The 16107-nt window shown below is 44.0% G+C and overlaps 1 long non-coding RNA gene across 2 annotated transcripts in view; it reads right to left on the bottom strand.

Moving 5' to 3' along the window:
- The window catches only part of LOC100626841 (uncharacterized), a 133679-nt gene that overhangs the window by 88699 nt on the left and 28873 nt on the right, over nt 1-16107 (bottom strand). For both annotated transcript variants that reach the window (NR_045016.1, NR_045015.1), the window contains 2 exon segments: nt 5332-5404; nt 7536-7614. This is a non-coding gene — a long non-coding RNA (uncharacterized LOC100626841).

Genomic DNA, 16107 nt, shown 5'->3' with positions numbered 1-16107 from the left:
CTTTCATATAAAGAGAGTTTAGCACTAAAAAAAAAAAAAAGGAAAAAAATCGATAACATCCAAGCCTGGCAAAGATGTGGGGAAAAGGGCAATGCAATGCACATTTGGAAAATATGTTGCTTCCCAGCAGGAATGTGCAGAGGACAAAAGATCCTGGGAGAGGAAGTCTCTGGGAAAGGCCTTTTGTTCTTTATTCACCCTGTTATTTTGCCTTCCACTCAGATTCTTGACCTGAACACTCAGGCTCTTGTTGAGAGCATATGAACCAGCTCCTGAGAAACTCAGCTGTGTTAGGGCTACTCCTCCTCCCAGGGGCTCTTGCTCCCATCCAGAGCTCAGTGTTCTCAACTGGAGAAGGCCATGCTCACCCACCCCTCCGTCTTCAATTCCTCATCACCCTGCCAGCCTGCAAATGCTGTCCTCCCAGGTGGTAACCTTGGGTAACCTTGGCACCAGCTCAGGTGTTGGCTGTGCATCTCCCGCCACTGCCTGAGTGCTGGCTGGTATCAGGCATTGCCCTTCATTCTGTCATATTCTCATTTTGTCCTCCCACAATCCTATAAGGTAACTGCGATTTTCATTCCTCTTTACATACGAGAAAACCAAGGTTTAGAAAGTGTAAGTGTCTTTCGTGAGGACACCTAGCTTGGAATTAGCAGTAAATGCCCTATTTTTCTGGTTCAGGAGTGTCGCCTGCATGTAAAAGAGCTTTGAGGAATGAAAACATACTCTTCCGCCAATTTCCTCTTTTATTTATTTTATTTTATTTTTTGGCCGCATCCCTAGTATATGGGAGTTTCTGGGCCAGGGATGGAATCCAAGCCACAGCTGTGACCTACGCCAAGCTATGGCAACACTGGATCCTTACCTCATTGTGCCACAGTGGTAACGCCCCAGTTTCCTCTTTTAGGGGACACAGTATCTGCACAAATCCCTGAGGATCCAGCCACTGTGTGGGATGCTAACCCCAGGCTGGTGACTCTAGTGCCTAAGCCTTATTCCCCGGCCACCTCTGTTGGAGGAAGAGGCCTCTGCTGCGATGGCTGCCACCGGCTGGCACCTGGTCTCTCTGCCCTTACTGATGCCAGAGGCCATGCCACAGCCCTCCCTGGTGTTCTAACTTTGATTCATTGCACCCTCTGCTTTTTGGAAAATGGTCAAAACCTCAACAAGTTTGCCCCGATATATCTTGTTAAATCGGGGCCCTGAGGGCTGCCACCCATCAGTTCCCCCTGTATCCCTTTGGGAAGAAGAGAGAGCGACCTCCTTCCTCCTAGAGCAGAGGATATGCTAACCTGTGCCACAGACCTGCCCCAGGAAAGCAAGAGATGCTCCGAGGAAATGGGCAAGACTCTCCACCCACCAAGACCCCCTGCCTCTTCATACGATGCAGACTGGTCCCCTTGACTTATGACCCCTGGAACATGACCTTCGGGAATCCCTCAGGCATATGAATCAACAACGAAGACTTGATTATCAAGACCAATGCCATCCCCTTCCTTCCACTGGTTTCCCACAAGGACTTAAGGTACTTTGTGTACAGAAAATGTGCTTAAAGGAGATTAAGGAAGAATATCAGAACTTCAGGGAATTCACTGGAAGACAGGCAGCCCAGCTACTCTTAAGAAGCTTTTATAACGTGAATACAGATTGCTTTCTCTATCAATGTGGACTCATCATTATCATGCAAGCAGCAGAAGTGGACTCCAGGTCACTTAAGCTGGAAACAGGAGTTTAAAGTCTCCTGTTTCTGAACCAAGCCTGGGCGGATGCTAGGACTCCCCCTTTGGGATTCTCTTTGTCTCTAATCTCTGCCTCTCTCTGCAGGCGGGCTTCACTCTTGAGTTCAGAGGTGTTAGGGGAGCGTTTGAGGGGACCACAGCAGCCCTCACTCCACCCCCAACAAGGGGAAAACCTTGTTAATGGCTCCACTTAGAAAGTCCTGGGAAAGGATTTAAATAGGCCTCTTTGGGGTCATGTGACCATCTCTGGGTCCTAGAATGACTTTGTTACCATAAGAAAGAGGAAGAAGGGCTGGGCAGAAAATCAAACACAGCCATTACAGTTCTGTATATGGAATAAGTAAAAGATTTGCATTTTTTTTTCCTTTTTTTTGGACACTCCACAGCATATGGAGTTCTTGACCCAGCGATCAGATCCAAGCCACAGTTTCAACCTGCCCTGCAGCTGTGGCAATGCTGGATCCCTTAACCCACTGTGCTGGGCCAGGAATTGAACCTGTGTCCTGATGCTGCAGAGATGCCACCAATCCCGCTGTGCCACAGCGGGAACTCCACACGTACTTTAATTTTCATCATCAATTTTGTTTGTTTAAAAAAACAGTTTAAAGAGATTTCCATGGAGAGAATCCCAAATGACAAAATCGTACCCATGAGTAATTAGGTCTTACTACCTGTATTTTTTTTTTCCTTTATCCCATTTGACACTATTTTAATTATATGCTTATTATTTGATCATTTGATAATTGCTTGTTGGCTCGACGGGAGTGTAAACTCCATGAGGGCAGGGACCACAGGGACCGCAGGGCATTTTATTCACCACGATTTCCTCAGCACCCAGAACAATCCGGGCACACAGCTGGCATCCAGCACATGCTGTGAATGATTGCAGAATCAATTCGACCTTTGCTAGAGTCAGTGGAAGGCAGCACCGGATGACTGCAAAGTCAGTAAGAGAATCATAAGCTGAGAAACACTGACAGAGGAAGTGCGATGAATGCCTAGAATTAGAAGATGCATTCATGGCCTGACAAGAAAGCCAAAGAAGAGACGCGGTAATACCAAAGAATAAGGGTCTGATGAGCAAAACGTCAAAAAGTTAAGGCAGTCATAAAAGAAAAAAGGTTCAGGAGTTCCCGTCGTGGCGCAGTGGTTAACGAATCCGACTAGGAACCATGAGGTTGCGGGTTCGGTCCCTGCCCTTGCTCAGTGGGTTAACGATCCGGCGTTGCCGTGAGCTGTGGTGTAGGTTGCAGACACGGCTCGGATCCCACGTTGCTGTGGCTCTGGTGTAGGCCTGTGGCTACAGCTCCGATTAGACCCCTAGCCTGGGAACTTCCATATGCTGCGGGAGCGGCCCAAGAAATAGCAAAAAGACACACACACAAAAAAAAGGTTCAAAGTTCTAGCTAATTCTGAACATTTCGAAGTTTACAGAAAACGCTGACATTCATACTATGTAAAGAACAGAATTTGGCTCAAGAAACCTACACCTATCACCGTATTTCTGCTTGACCCAGCTTTCCGACAGCAATATCGTCAAGCCGGCCAGCCAGCGAGATTTAAATCTCATCGCCCTGTGTTTATGGAGCAACAGGCTCATGAAAACACACTACCTGGGACCTTCACTGGGTGGTGCTAAATCTTATGGCCTTTCAAAGACTGTGATCACACACCCTCTCGCCCCGCGCACACTTTAATAAAACACAACTCTGAGTTTCTGTGAATTAAGCTTGAAGCTGCCTGTGACCAGGATTTCCTATGCCTGAGGCGGGGCCAGGGCACGGGCTCCCCAGCGTGGGTTCCCAATAGGCAGAGAGAAGCAGGTCTGGGGGAGAGGGTGCCACGCAGAGGAGGCTTCGAGCCCTTAAGTGCTCATGCCTCCGTGGGGAAATGCCATGTCACTTGCATGGGAGGTGGGGCCTGAGACACGTAAAAGATTGGAGGAAAAAGAAAAGAACGATGCTCTAACAGGAGGAAGCGATTTTCTTTCTTTAAATTTCTAGGTAAGATGAAGAATGAGGAACTGAGGCTAGTGGGTGCTGGAGGAAACTGAGATTTCGGTGAGGTCAGGGGAGGGGCACTGTGATACTGTGATTCATAATAAGAAATACACATTTGGGAGTTCCCATTGTGAGGCTGTGGAAGCGAATCTGACGAGGAACCATGAGGATGCAGGTTTGATCCCTGGCCTCACTCAGTGGGTTAAGGATCCGGCGTTGCTGTGAGCTGTGGTGTAGGTCACAGACACGGTTCGGATCCCATGCTGCTGTGGCTGTGGTGTAGACTACTCCGATTAGACTCTTAGCCTGGGAACCTCCATATGCCTCGGGTGTGGCCCTAAAAAGAAAAGAAAAAAAGAAAGAAAGAAGGAAATATATATTTGGTCTTTGCCCCCAGTTCCTGACACAGGGCTCCTAAAAGCCCAGTAAATTCTCAAGCGATAAGAGCACTAGAAACATCTCTGTTTCTAATGAGGCAACACTGGGTGGGCTCCTGGATAGAGTTGGTCACCAGAAAGACCAAGCCATGAGGAGAAGCTTGGAATTTGGGGCCCCATCCTCCAGAGAGGGGCTGGAAGTGGCGTTCATTGTGCTAGGTGAGGAAGCCCCCATAATATGAAAGCCTACTCATCTGAAAATAAGTAGGGCGTTTGGATACCTTCCGGGTGGAGATCAGGGGAGAGTGGCGCGTGGAGGGGGCCTGAAAACTGTGCTCTTTCCCCACAGCTTGCCCTAAGCATCTCTTCCGTCTGGCTGCTCCTGAGTCACATCCTTGCATAATAAACTGGTCATCTAGTAAGTAAAATTTTCCCGGAGTTCCTTGAGCCCCTGTAGCTTATTAACCCAACCCAAAGAGGGGTCGTGGGAACCCCCAATCTGTAGCCCGTGTGACAAGTGGGACCTGTGATTGGCGTCTAAGGTGGAGGAGAGAAGGCAGTCTTGTAGGTCTGAGCCCTCAACCTGTGGGATCTGACACCATCTCCAGGTAGACAGCGTACGAACTGAGTTGAATCAGAGGAACCCCCAGGGTGGCTGAGAAGGGCTTGATGGTGCAGGAAACCCTGCTCTATGATGGAATTGGTACTAGAACCATCTTAGCTCCCGCCCCCTTTCAGAGAACGGCGAGGAGGGCTCATACAGAGGGGAGGGGGTGGCAAGTGAGCCCTGCCTCTCCCTGGCAGGAAAGCCATGCCTCCTCTCAGGGGCCTAGGACGACAGTCAGCTTGGGTACAGGTGGTTCAGAGGCAGCGTTTTGCTGATGCTGCAGGAACTTGCCTTACCTCAAACACCAGCTGAGGGGATTGGACGGAGCAGCTTCCCATACACTGTCCTTCCCTCTGTGCAACTCACCCACCCCTGGGGGAAGGTATCTTCAACCCAAAGATGACCTTGCAGTTAAAGATTTAATTCCATAAGCAGGAAAAAAAATTATGCAAGAAGGAGAAATGTGAGGAGCTTATCTGATAAAACACTTCTTCACTTTAGAAAGAGAAAATGGCAAGCACCCACTTGCTACCTCGGCAATAAAATGGTCTTTAGGGATGCTTTCGGCAAAGTAGAAAGCTCAGACCAGGAGTCAAAGTAGTTACCTTGGGCAACGGGCCTGGCATACGCAGCTGGTGGCTTTCGGTGAGGGGTTCCTCTCTGGTCCTGCTTCCCCTTCTGTAAAAGGATGAAATGATCTAAGTTCTCTTCCAGATTTAATTTTCTACCTTTCATATAAGTTTTTCAATTAAAAATGATAACACTTGGCTAACTGCATCATTGTTAGGCTATTTTTCAACTCTCTGTGGGAAGCTATAGAAAGTATTTTCCAATACTGACAAGGCAATGAAACAGCGACAAGATTGTTCTTGTCACATTAAGCATCAACTACGGTGTGTTCTTTAAAAAGACACCAGTACTTTGTCCCTCTTTCAATTACTCCTGCTCCACTCACTTTCCCCTGTGACCTTTATTCTTCCAGAAGCAGTTTTAAAGCTGCTTCCTACTAGAACCTTTTTAATATTTACTTATTTATTTATTCGCCTGCACCCAAGGCATGTGGAAGTTCCCAGGCTGGGGATCAAATCTGTACCACAGCAGTGACGATGCTGGGTCCTTAACCCACTAGGCTACCAGGGAACTCCCTAGAATTTTTTTTTAAAGGAGCAACATGTTTTACCTTTTTCCTCAAGATCCAAACAGGATTTACTGAACGACAATTTGGGGTAAAGCACGGACCACAGACATTTTTTAAATTCAGTGCTGGGTAATGGTTTCCACCCCCTTATCTTATTTTCATAGTGTCTTACGTTCATGCATGCTTATTTTCAAGCATCTCATTTTCCCTTTTCATTCCCAGGTCTCTATTACCTCAGGCCCCAGGCTCCTCCCACCAAGTCTAGCCCCACCCATTGCACCTGCACCTGCTTCCACCCTCCCATGTCTGTACTGACAGCAGGTTAAAGTCTAAGGCCTTGCCTCAACCCTTGCACCCTTGCTCAATGGTTCATGTCTGTCTGAGCATCTGAGCTACCATTAATCCCTTACACAGTCCGCAGTCCAGTCTCTGGGAAGATTCCCAGTTCTGGGCACATCCCAGACCTTTCCCACTTGGCTCATTGGCATATCTTCTCTCCTTTTCTCTGGCATTTGAATCCTATCAGTCCCTCAAAACCCAGCCAAGAACCCCCTTCCTCTAGGAAGGTCTCCCAGAACTCTTTTTTGTTTTGTTTTGTTTTTTAGAGTCACACCCAAAGCATATGGAGGTTCCCAGGCTAGGGGTTGAATTGGAGCTGCAGCTGCCAGCCTACACCACAGTCACAGCAATGTCGGATCCTTAACCCACTGAGCAAAGCCAGGGACAGAACCTGTGTCCTTATGGATACTAGCAGGGCTCGTTACCACCGAGCCAAAATAGGAATTCCCAGAACTCTGCATCTTGAAGGGCACCACCCTTACCTTGTATAGTCCACTGCCTGGCACAGCAAAATAAATGACCACATTAGACTGAAGAAGTATTCTTTCATGGGGCCAAAAATTCCTTAGCGGGGCTGAGTCCACTTACAGTCAGCCGGTAAGATCCCAAGGGCTGCTTAGAACATGGTCAGGTGAGACGGGAGTGAAAGCGTACAGGTGGCCCCCTGACTAGTCTCAACAGAACAAAACTGGGGGCCCAGGTAAGCCAGCCTCCAGTGAGATGGAGAAGCCAGAGGCACCTTCCCTCACCAGGTGTAGTCTTCTGGGTCCCATCTGCTGGGTCCTTCTATTTTCCACAACCACCTGCTCCCTCCAAACAATCTTCTTAGGGTAATCCGAAAAGGATGGACATAGTGGAATTCCCTAAGACCTGAGTTTGTTTGGTTTTTTTTTTTTTTTTTTTTTTCCTCCAGGGCTTAACACAATTCACCCTTAATCCTTGCCCCTGTGGGTCAAAGGGAACTTTGGGCCCAGGTCAAGCAAGGTCTCTGCAAAAGGCTGTTTGGCCGAGGCCTGATAACCACAACACTCAAAAGATGACTTGCCCAGGGTGACAATGACTGAGCTCTCACTCTGTGGCAGACGTGCTTATTCATACCTTCCACTCGTGCATTTGATGCTGACAATGATTCTCCAAGTTGGGTATTAGTCACTCCATTTTATCATGAGAAAACCTTTCATGCCAAAAGGTGAGCTGGCTTTCCTCAAGTCACACAGCCAGGAAGTGCGCAGGCTGAGCCCAACAACTGTTTGCATTATCATTTTGTTTTCGTTTGGGGGAAGGACTTTAGCTGACCCTACTTTACCAGGAGAGCAAAGGAGAGACACTCACATGTTTGCAGGAAGTAGAAACCTCAACACTTTCTGGACTTCCTATACGGTACCTCTGGGATCTTATGGCCTCTCATTACCTGCAATGGGAAAATGGCATAAGTTTAATTATTCATTCTCCATCACCCTTAATGAAGGGATGAACTGCCATGAGAAACAAAAGGAAATAGTCTGACCTTCAGGCTGTCAGGAAGTGATAATTAACTAAAACCCCAAGTCAGTGTAAATGGACAAATGAAAGTGTTCTAATGATCCTGATGCAAATGAGCTGTCGGGCTCACTAATTGAAGTCACCTAATGGAACAATGACAATGAAAAATAAACATATGCTAAAAATAGGCATTTTCTAAATTACAGTTTGTTTACAGGTGCTCTTCAGGACTTTCCAAAGCTCCCTGATGCATCTGATGTCTTAGGGTTTTAAGTTGGAAGGGGCACAGTTGCAGGGCAGTGGCGGGGAGGGGAGGCTTTGCGCATGGGGGTGGGAGTTGTCAATGAAAATAACTAATAAACGATCAATAATAAGAATAAAAAAGAGTTTTATTTGAGCCAAACTAACTGAAGACTAGCCCGGAAGCCTGCTTGCCAGATTACTCTGGGAAACTGCTCCGGAAAAGCAGGCTTTTCAGCACAGCTATGTATTTTGTTAGAACAAAGAACATTAAATAAGTCAGGGTTACATTTCTTCAAGGTTTCAACAACAGCAAAAAGAACAGACCAGCACATACACAGCGAGTGGATACGGCCTTGGCACTTGGGAAGGGAGGCTTCCCACCAAAGGAGGACCGGCACTGGCATCTCAGGAAGAGGGGCATTTAATCTTTATTTTTAATACGGATATTCTTTACTTCTGGCCAATGTGCCCTTTTCTGTAATAATTAAAGTAGACAGACAATGTCTGTCTGATAGGCCACAAACAGGCTATTTTGGTTAGCCTAAAGTTTTTTTTTTTTTTTTTGCTTTTTAGGGCCGCACCCATGGCATATGGAGGTTCCCAGGCTAGCCCCTGCCCTCTGCCTCCAAGGCTAGGGATCCAATCGGAGCTACAGCTGCCAGCCTATGCCACGGCCACAGCATCTCGGGGTCCAAACCACATCTGCGACCTCCACCACAGCTCACGGCAACTTCTGGATCCTTAACTCACTGAGTGAGGGCAGGGATCGAACCTGCAACCTCATGGTTCCTAGTCGGATTAGTAGCCTAAAGTTTACAATAACTCATGGATAAGCCGGTGTGAGTTCCCCAGACCTCAATGTGTGAACATGTCCTTTATCAGAGTCCATTCAGTCTCAGATTCGAGGAGCAGCAGGCATGTGGAGGCTAACTTGGAGACCTGGTCATTTCAGCTTCAGGACCAACTGGTTGGTTTTTTTGCTACTCAGTTGATGAGTCTGACCAAAAGTTACTGTGGGAATGATTCCTGGAACCATTCTGCTGCCCAGCATGTAAACACAGCCTCCTGATCTAGACCTTCGCTGTGAAAACGGTCATAAATAGCTGCGAATTACTACTGTTGTGCAACTGGTGACTTCATCACGGCTTCTGGCAGAGCAGATGGGAGCTTCGTTCCAGGCGGCGCCGCAGCGCCGGGCTCGTCCTCAGCCTTTAATGAGTGCAGCCTGGTGGGTGCTCCACAGATGACAGAATGGCATCCTCTGCCCTGCTCCGGTCCAGAGTGACACATTTTTCAAAAGGTCATCGAGCCTTGAAAGCCTTACACTCGCTGCATGATATAAAAATATATAACTGCCCAAAATATGATAAAATGAGTCGCTATTAATAACTCAAAGAGCCATGGGGATTCAGGCAGTCCCGTTCCTCTGCCAAAAGTTAAGAATGTTTGCTCGGTGCTTTGATTTCTTTTTCTTTTTTCCCAACTGTGTTCTTGATTTGCTTCAGTACATTTTCTATTTGGATACTCTACGGAGTGTATGTCAGACTTTATCTGTGACCTTACTAGGACATAGCAGAGCATACAGAGCAGGAACGGAAGACCTTTTAAAGCTAGTGGGGCTTTCAAAGTCATGCTTGCCTAACAAACATTTTCCATTTCTTTCTGGCATAGCAACCGTTACCGTCGCCCTCTATGCAGAAATTGCTAAAGGGCAAGTGAAGAAACTCCCTAAGTCACTGACATTGATGATAACATTAACTGTCTCTTGAACATTTACTATTGTCAGACCCAGTGCTTCTACAGGTCATTACTAAGCTTAGCATCAACCCTACAAAGTAGGTGTTATTCCCACTTCATAAGACAAGGCTTGGAACTTAAGTAACTGCCCTGAGCTGACATGCAAGTGGCTTGCAGGGCTGGAATACAAACTCAAAGCTCCGTCATTTGAGCCATATGAAACTACCAGTGGGCCATCATTTCTGACTAATGATGGCGATTTTATGGTTCAACCTACTACAAGGTCTTATCCCTGAAAGGCCATCTAGAATCTCCTCCTGACATCATAACCACTTGTTTGATTGGAAATTTTCCCAATGCCATCCTGGAAGGAGGGGGAAGGGAAGCAGTAAAATAAACTATTATCTTTCCGCCGATTAGTAATACTATCATCACAAGATATGATGTGAAAACACAGCAACAAATGGCAAAGCAAGTCAAAACCTCTGTATTCTATGCATGTTCCCGGATATCTTCTACCTGAAAATCTCCACGTGTAATCATGCTCATCAGACTTTTCTCAGCACTGAAATGAGTTCTAGTATTTAAAAGCTAATGATGTAAAGATAAAACTTTGATAGACCACTTGTGTCAATGAGCAGGTAGTCTATGACACAGATATATTAAAAAGATACCTTGGTAAGAGGAATTCAGTTTCTTGGGAATTCCTTGAAAGTCAGCAGCATAGTGTCTTAGATAAGAGCTACTGGTGATGACAGATTATTTCTCTGCGTTCTCTTAGAAATAATGCATAACAAACCGTAACCTTCTTTTTAATTCCATTTTCTCCACTGATACAGTTAGGAGGGGAAATATTAAGGCAGCTACTAATAATTATTGCATTTAATGCATGATGGTTACTGAACACAGTAAGTTGTTAAATATACAATAATGGAGATGGTTTAGTGTCACAGGTTTGCATCAAAAGATAAATGATAAGAAAAGGGTCAATGAGTCTTATCGTGAGATTTCAGGGGAATAATCTCATTTTACTGAAGGGGAAACTGAGGCACCAGAAAACCAAGTAAATGAGAGAATCATTCAACTCACTGGTAATACTTCAGTGACCAGCGTTCAGTTCTCTTGACTTCTGAGCTATTGTTCCCCCCACCGCTAAAATCATAGTCTCACTCCATGTAATATTTTCATTTCTTCTTATCTAAATTTCTTTTCCTTGAAGACATCTGGAACAAATAAGAGATGTGTCTAACAAATATGAAAAGGAACTCAATATCGTAGGTGGGCTACACTGGATTTTTTAGATTCGTTGAAACAAGATGATGAAATAACTTTAAAAGTAAATTCCTATGGATCTGCTATCAGAATCCAAAGTCTGATTAGCTTTTCTTGGGGTCAGAAAAAATGTCCTTTTGAATCAGATCTTTCTGGACTCTCCAATTACCTCTTGCACAGGAGCCAAGAGATTGAGGTTCTGAAGGATTACATGGGACTCCGGCTTCTGATTCAATATTATGAATAGCATTCTGAACCAACACAAAGTTTAGGCTAGCTTTACCGGATTACTTGTGAACCAAATGACACAGCTGAAGGGGAGGAGAACCCTGAATGAAAGAACATCTAATATCTTTTAGAATAATGATAAACAAATAGAGGGGAAAAAAAGGAAAACAAGTATATTCACTGATGGATGGATGATTCAGCTGGTTTCCACATTAACAATACTCATTCTGCAAAAATTGGCATATTTACAAAATAAATCATACTATTGTACCGGAAAAGACAAGCGCATAATATGCTACAGAACCAACCATGCTCAAAACATATTTTTATTTTATTTCTTTATATGACCTTCTTCTTTTTTTTTTTTTTTTTTTGTCTTATTGCTATTTCTAGGGCCGCTCCTGCGGCATATGGAGGTTCCCAGGCTAGGGGTCGAATCGGAGCTGTAGCTGCTGGCCTACGCCAGAGCCACAGCAGCGCAGGATCCGAGCCACGTCTGTGACCTACACCACAGCTCATGGCAACGCCGGATCCTTAACCCACTGAGCAAGGTGAGGGATCGAACCCGCAACCTCATGGTTCTTAGTCTGATTTGGTAACCACTGCGCCACGACGGGAACTCCTAGTGACCTTCTTGAGTGTCCTGAATGTTAGTCTGGGCTTTCACGACATGGAGAAGGAAAACAAAATGTTAACGATTGTCAGAAAAAGCGGTCCTTTCTGCATGAAAATAATTTTTTCCAAGACAGTATTTATGAAGAATCCTGGATTCTGGAGTTTCTATTAATAGCCTTTCATTGGCCTTAGGTCAAGTCTGTGAGAATGGCCCCCTTTCCAAGGAAGTATTGGGGCACGCACAATGCAGGCCTTCCTTTGGGGCCACTGGGCTGATGAACTTTTACCTGCATTGATGAAAATGAGCCATATGTCCTCATCGGAAAGTCAGCCTTCAAATGCCTTTCAAATGCCTATATTGGCTCCTTTAATCACAACCTAGTGACTATGACGGGACCACCCTCTAAGTCTTCTCTTCCTGGGGATTAAGTAAAGGCTAATGCTGCTTTCCTGTCTTTCTCATGCTCTGCAAACCATTCCAGCAGAGCTCACAGAAGTCTAAGGACATGTGAAAGTCCAGAAGGAGGAGCAAAAGGGAAAAGGAAAGTTTCTGAAAAGGTCGTATTTGAATATTAGTTCCAACATTCTAAAAACATTCAAGAGAGGTGGAGAACGAATACTCACTCAATTTACACATATGGCACATATCCATCCAAATGAACACTCTAGGTGTTAGCCACGGTACTACATGGCTAAGTGTGTAAAGACGGTGGGGGCATTTTCCCATTTTCAGGCATTTACGATTTGATGTAAGAGGTGTGTGTGTGTGTCTGTGTGTCTGTGTCTGTGTGTGTGTGTGTGTGTATGTGCGGCAGGACAGGGAAATGTTTATGTGTAATGATAAGTAGCCCTTTTAGGCAGAGTAAGTGGTCCACTATTGAGATGATGGAAGGTACACTGGGAAGATTCCTAAAATATATTCCAAACGATGCTCAAAATAATATCATGAATCATTATTCCTTAGTGTTGAACATTGTCTTCTCCCTGCAGTATTTTTCTAAAAGGTTCCTGGAAAAGTCAATTTGATAGTGCGAGAGTTTTTCATATCACAGTCTTTCCTCACAGGAGGGAGAAGGGCTGCATCAAAGCCCTGGGGAGAAGGGAAACCCATTTGTCAAGAGATGGTTGGTTGCTGGAAATCAAATCTCATTTGAATCAGCTCAAATTAAAAAGAGGCGCTAAGGACCATTTGTAAACTGACTTGCTTTTGTTGGATATAAGTTGAAGATTTGGCATCATGACTTTGAGGTCTGTGGGTTTATTTGTAAACTTGCAATTACTATTTTTGCAAGGGCAAATGTATTTCTTTATTAAATAAAGTATAATAACAGTGAATGTAAAAAATAAATAAATAAATAAATAAATAATACAAAAAGAGGAGCTAAGTGTGAAGATAAAACCACAATCTTACAAATCTCCAGAACCAGGAAACAAAGTCCAGCTGGACTTTATAGCCACCTAAGCTGGGAACTAGAATCTCAGTGGGTCTCTGTTCTCTGATTCTTTCTCTCTCTTTACTCTTTCTCTTTTGATTCTTCTCCTCACTTTTTAAGCATACCTATATCTTCCCTCTAAAGACTGGGCTGCTTCTGATTATTTAAAATTTGGCTTTCAAGCAACTTTGGTTGTATTTGACTGTGCCGTGCACTGGTGCCAACTGCAGCCCTGCCTGGACATGAGTTCTGAGCGCGAGTCCACTATCACTGAGTGTCGTTTCTGTGACCTGGCTCACACTCTTGAGAGAGTGACTGTTGCTTTCCATGAGTCTGCTCCTGGTCTATTCATATCGAGGTGAGGTGGACATGGGGTAGGGGCAGGGCCACTCTGCTGCCCTTTATGGCAGACACCATGAGCAGCAGGAATTCTCAGAGATAGGATTTGCAGGGGGCAGAGACACAAGTGTCCCAAAGGATGTCAACCACGTCTCCAAACCAAATGTTTTCTCAAAATGTGGAGGTGGGCAAACTCTCTTGGAGAGGGGCAGAATATCCTGTCTGCTATGGCACAAATCCAAGTAGAAGAGTTTGCAGCATGGATAAAAATGGGGCTTCTGATTCTCCATCCCTTTTCTCTCACTACACATTGAACAGAAAATAAATGCTGCTTCAGTGGTGGCACTGCCATCACTGTGAATGGGGCCAAGAGAATCTTTGGATAAATGGAGGAGACAGAGCTAGATATGGAGGTACTTTTCATTGATTCATTCAGTTAGTTAACTTTATAAGCACCTACTCTGCCTTGTGCTAGATGAGTAGGAGAGCCTTATATACTCCACAAGTTTATTTTATTCATGGCTCTTTGGGGTCTATGTTTGTTGGTTTTCCACGGAATATAGCTAGAAGTTCCCTAAATACTCCTGGAATCTACTGTAACTAAAAATTTCTAAAAGTAGAGTATTAACAAATATAGATACCTAAACAATGTTCACTTCTGGTTCTGAACACTGAAGTTCAGTCCAATGCCTGGAAAGAAAAACTAAGCAAAAAGACCAAAATAAATCTAATATAACCCTCCTCACTTTCCCTTCCCCACTTCTGTGGGGCTTTAATGTGAGTTTCCAATTGTGAGGAAACTTAACTATGTTTGCTACAGGCTGGTGTTTATGTGTGTTTTGAGTTTTAAAGATCTAGGTAAGGCACTACAAAAAGACGGAAGAAGGTAATCATTTAAGGAGCTGTCTTTAAACGGCGTATTTTGAGGGATGCATTTTCCAGGGCCACACTTCTCTTTATCGACCTAAGAGTTATTTGATACACATAGAGGACTGAACTGGGCATCAGGGAACTTGGGTTCTATGCAAGGTGGGTAAATGCGGGCAACTCTCTTTCCTCCCATGATCCCTACTTGTCTTTTTGGCTTTTCCATCAACTTATTAACAGAATCAACTGTGAGCTGAATATTAATGCTCTCTGAAAACTGAAGAATGCCACCCAGTAAGTGTTTGAATTTGACTGAGTAAATTCAGTACTACATTGAAAAATCAATATTATTGCCTGACCTCGATACTCAAGTTGTCTTATACCAACTTACCATCTATTTTTGGTGATTATTTCATCAAAATTTCATCTTAAATATATTTAAACCAGCCAACCTAACGTCCATAGCGGCTGTGTTACAAGTTTATTTTTGAAAAAAATACAGGAAGAAATGAAAAACAGTGAAAAGGGTAAGTATATGGATATTTATAAATTACTATTGACTGTACAAAATGAATACTGTAAATTTTTGTAGAATAAAATCTACGTAGAACTAAAATGCAAAATAGGGGAGTTCCCGTCATGGTGCAGTGGTTAACGAATCCGACTAGGAACCATGAGGTTGCGGGTTCGATCCCTGCCCTTGCTCAGTGGGTTAACGATCCGGCGTTGCCGTGAGCTGTGGTGTAGGCTGCAGACGTGGCTCGGATCCCGCGTTGCTGTGGCTCTGGCGTAGGCCGGTGGCTACAGCTCCGATTCGACCCCTAGCCTGGGAACCTCCATATGCCGCGGGAGTGGCCCAAGAAATAGCAACAACAACAACAACAACAACAAAAAGACAAAAAAATAAATAAATAAATAAAATAAAATGCAAAACAGGAAGAACACAAAAGTCAGGAATGGTAAACAGTTTAAAAGGTTTAAGGGTCTAAAAAAAAAAAGAGAAAAAAAGGTTTAAGGGCCTAATAATACCAGAGGAGTGGTAAAAATAATAATTTGCATAATTCTGTAATAAATCAAGGATATATGTTGTAATGTCTAGGATAACTACTATCAGAATAAGAAATGAATAAACTGTTTGTAAGTCCCTGGAATAAAAACATTAAATAATTAAAAATTTGACCTAAAAAAGGCCAAAAAAGAGGGGGAAAGGAACATGAAATAAAAGGGAAAAAAGAATATAAAAGGGAAGAGCCTAATAGAAAATGAAAAATAAGATGATATCTAGAAATTGATATGTTAACGATTACACTGAATGCAAGTGAATTAAATTTTAAGTAAAAGATTATGATTGTCAGACAAGATAAAAAAACAAGTATATGTTTTAAACATAATAATACACAAATGCTTAATGCAAAAGGAAAGACAAATATACTATGCAAACACTAAAAATAACCAAAAAAAGCTTGTGTAACTCTATCAATATCAGGCAATGGGAACCTTAAAACAAGCAATATTTTTAGAGATAAAGAGAGACAGTTCATAATTGCAAATGGGTCAATCCGATAGGAAGACACTACAATCCTAAATCTCTACACAACCGATAGCATTGCTTCAAAAGAAATCAAACAAAAATGATCAGAGCAAAACAGAAAAATGTTCAAATCGACAATTACAGTGGAAGAAGTTAA

Source organism: Sus scrofa, chromosome 5 (genome assembly GCF_000003025.6).
Source record: "Sus scrofa isolate TJ Tabasco breed Duroc chromosome 5, Sscrofa11.1, whole genome shotgun sequence".
In the NCBI taxonomy this organism is placed as follows: domain Eukaryota; kingdom Metazoa; phylum Chordata; class Mammalia; order Artiodactyla; family Suidae; genus Sus; species Sus scrofa.
This window is presented reverse-complemented; position numbering and strand designations above follow the sequence as displayed.